This window comes from Ursus maritimus, unplaced genomic scaffold (genome assembly GCF_017311325.1).
Source record: "Ursus maritimus isolate PB19 unplaced genomic scaffold, ASM1731132v1 scaffold_2, whole genome shotgun sequence".
In the NCBI taxonomy this organism is placed as follows: domain Eukaryota; kingdom Metazoa; phylum Chordata; class Mammalia; order Carnivora; family Ursidae; genus Ursus; species Ursus maritimus.
In genome coordinates this window covers 41,314,955-41,318,382 of record NW_024424452.1, presented here as the reverse complement: position 1 = coordinate 41,318,382, position 3,428 = coordinate 41,314,955, and the positions used below count along the sequence as shown (strand labels likewise).

Genomic DNA, 3,428 nt, shown 5'->3' with positions numbered 1-3,428 from the left:
AGTCCGGCTGGGCCTGCTGGCAGACTGAGGGGCGCACCTCTGTTGGCACAGCGTTCAAGGATCCCAGGTGATAGGAATCCACCCGTGTTAAGCAGACACAGGCTGTAGGTATCTACATTGTAGGATTTTTCAGAAAAGGGGCCGAGAGTAGGGCAGTTGGAGGGATGGGGTAATTAGGGACCTGGGACACTCCCTGGCGGACACTGAGGCTCAGCTAGGGTCCCACAGCTCTCTAGGAGAGCTCCGCCAGGCAGTGAGAATCTGGATCCTGCTTGCAGGGCGGCGAGCTGCCGGGGTTGGGATGTGGCAATACTGGACTCTGATTCTCTGGACCAGATGGGGAGCCAGGTCAGGAAAGCACGGAACCGAAAACCTTGCTGAGAGCCATCCTTCTCCCTATGACCCCAGCTCTCCAGACACCGGAGATGGAGCCGGGGTGGGGGCGCACCACCGGTGGGGGTGGGGGGCTTCCGTGGCTGAGTGGGATCTGCGGATGCTGCCCAGGTTAACGCCCGCTGGGACCCACCAGCCTCCCCCACCTGGAGCCTTGGGGTAGCGAGCAGGTGCAGGAGATATTCCCGTTTCTGCACTGCGACTAGGGACGTCCAGCCTCGCTCGGACCCCGCGTCTCCCGGTAGGAGTCCCTAACTTCCAGAATCTTTCCCTCACTGTTTTGGGTTGGAAACCAGCAAGATCGAGGTTCCGCCGGTCCTAAAAGGTTAGGATCCCAGTCTGGAAGGGATCAGAACACGACAAGCACAAATATACTGAGGAGAGGAGGCAGGTAGGGGGAGAATCTCCAGTTATCTGATTCTTTTTAATATCTCTGAGCCCCCCCCCCCATCCTGGTGCAACATACCTAGGGCCCAAATGGAAAATGTAGGGCCAACAAAAAGAGTGAGGATGGAGATCAAAGCCACAAATGACAATGGTGGGAGATGGCAGGCGGGCCTCGGGGTGGGCGAGGCAGCGAGAGGCTGGGGGTCAGCACACCGAGGTAGTAGTTCCTCCCCCACCCCGCTCCTGGGGGGGGAGGGGCGCCCCAATTGCGCGCTCCAGCTCTTCCCTGGAAGGAGAGGGGCGGGGCCGGCTGGGAGACGATGCGGTGACGTCAGACTTGGCGGAGCCAATCGGAGACTGGCCTGGGGAGGGAGCGTGAAAGGATGAATGAAAAGTCCGGAGCCGGAGCGCGCCCGGGCCAGAGCAGCGGCCGCGGCGGAGGCGGGAGCTGGGGAGGCGAGGCCCGCTCGGCCCTGCTCGCCTCGGCTCTGCTGAGGCTGAGATCCGGCGGGCGCCTCCACCCCGGCGCCAGCTGAGCATTGGCACCCCGGACCCGGGGCCACGGCTCTCCGTGGCGGGAGCGCGCCGGGAGGACCGCGCGGGAGAGCACGATGCGCGCCCTGGGCTCGATGTAAGTGGCCTGGCCGGCTCGGGGCAGCAGGTGGGTGAGCTCCTCGGCGTCCAGGTGCCTGCGCGTCCGCCCCGAGGGGCCGGGCGAGACCCACACCCTCCTCCCGGCTGCCGGGACCTCCGTGACGATTCCCGTTCCGGATCGGAATCCCCGCCAAACGCTAGGGCCCCTCTCGCCTCGGACCCCCGGCCATTTTCACAGCCTTGGGTGCTTTGTGGACCGCTTTGTACAAAGCCGTTTCTCTAGGGTCGCAGGGCGGGGACTCGGCTCACCTGCACCGCCTGCCCCATCTCGTGGGGAATGTTTCGAGAACCCTCCCGGGTGGGGTCTTTGCCCTTTCCTTCTCCCGAGACGCGCCGGGGAGGCCGGGCGTCCACCCCGCACCGGCTTGCCTCCCTCCGGGTTGCCGGGATTTCCTGTTCCTCCCAGGACGCTGCCAGGGGTTTCCCGAGTTCGCTGCGTGCCCCGGCCAGTCAGCGCCCTGCAGCCCTTTGCGAGCAGGGGTCCCCGCGCTCCCACGCAGAGGCTTGGCTGTTGGGCGCGCCCTGCAGCTTGCAAAGGAGGGCGGTGGGACCCCGTGGGGCTGCCGAGGCCTCCGCTGCGGTCCCTGCGGTCGTCAGGTGGCGCGAAAAGCCCCGAGTCCCTCTTCCTGCAAGAGACCCGCGAAACTCCCCTTCTGGCTCGGCTGGGAGCGGAAACGGAGCGCTCGAAGCTTCTGGGGCCCGAGGCGATCCCTGGACCTCGACGCCGCCGGCCTTCGCGTTCTTCGCGTCCTTCCCACGCCCTTTTCGGTCTCTGTGGTGTCTGTGTCCTGTGCTCGGGGTCCCTTTCCGTCTTGGACTCCGTTTCTCTCTCCGCCCCCACCTCCACCCCTGTGCCCTCTCCCATCTCCACCCCTGTGCCCTCTCCCATCTCCACCCGCGGGCGGCCGGGGGCGGCGGCGGCGGCCGGGAGGCTGCGTGGAAGAGGCGGCGGCAGCAGCCAGGAGGCGGGGTTGGTTGTTATCTTTGGTTATCTAGCTGTATGAGTGGTGTGGAGTCTTCATAAAGCTAGATAACCGAAAGTAAAAATAACCCCATACACTGCGCAAAGGGCCCCGGGAAAGCTGGCCGCTTGAGCGGGCGGGGGAAGCCCACACGAGGGTCTGGGGGCGCGAGGACCCCTAGGCCGTGCCGGCTAGAGGAGATGCCGGTGGCCCGCGGGCCTCAAGACCGAACCCCAGCCTGGGTCCGCACAGGTAGGAGGCGCCGCCCCGGCTCACGTTAGCCAGGTGCTCCCGATGAGCTTGAGGGAGGCCAGATGCTCCCCATGAGCTTGGAGGAGGCGAGAAAAGGGCAGGGTGGTTCCTCCTCAGGACGGGGCTTTTCCGGGCAGAACGCGGAGTGGGCCACTGCGGGGGAAGTGCTCCGAGGCAGAGATCCGTTGGAAGCTAGTTGCAGGTTATTTGGGACAGTGCCTAGGGCTCCCGGTCCAGGCGTCTCCCGTGGGCGCTGATGAACAGCTTCCCGCAGGCTCTAAACAGCTCTTGCTGGGGAGGGAGGCTTTGGGGAGACCCCTCCCCAGACCTTCTCTGGAGGAGAAAAGGAAAGAGCAAAGACCCCACCAGGGGTTTTTGCTTTCCTCCGCTCCCTGAAGCCTTGTAGGTCTACCCAGCTGGGCTGGCAGCTGAGAATGGCAGAGTGGAGACAAGTAGGGGTAGACCTGGAGGCACCAGCTGGGTTCTGGGGCAGGGGCCTGCAAACTGTTTCTCAGCTCCCTTGTTCCATTTTCTTTACTCTTTCTGATCCAGGACCTGGGTCTGGGGTCCTGAAGAGCTTCTCATGCCAGCTTTGTCTTCACTGACCAAATGGGTTGAGTTGGGGTCTTTCAAGACACCGTCCCTTCCTATCCCATCCACACTCTCTGAGAAATCATCTCCAGGAGCAAATGGCCTCAAGGAGCTCAAACACAAAGGAATTTGTAGCTTAGCATTTATGCTGCCCAGAGAAAGCAAAGAATTAGATTAATCAGGGCCTTT

At 63.5% G+C, this 3,428-nt stretch overlaps 1 long non-coding RNA gene across 2 annotated transcripts in view; it reads left to right on the top strand.

Moving 5' to 3' along the window:
- Positions 1-1,201: 1,201 nt before the first annotated feature.
- Positions 1,202-3,428, top strand: part of LOC103668348 — a 17,359-nt gene continuing 15,132 nt past the window's right edge. Inside the window, exon 1 of one of the 2 annotated variants that reach the window (XR_005836217.1) lies at positions 1,202-1,411. This is a non-coding gene — a long non-coding RNA (uncharacterized LOC103668348). Of the gene's footprint in view, positions 1,442-3,428 lie in introns of both variants that reach the window. The other variant, XR_005836215.1, reaches the window with a different exon arrangement.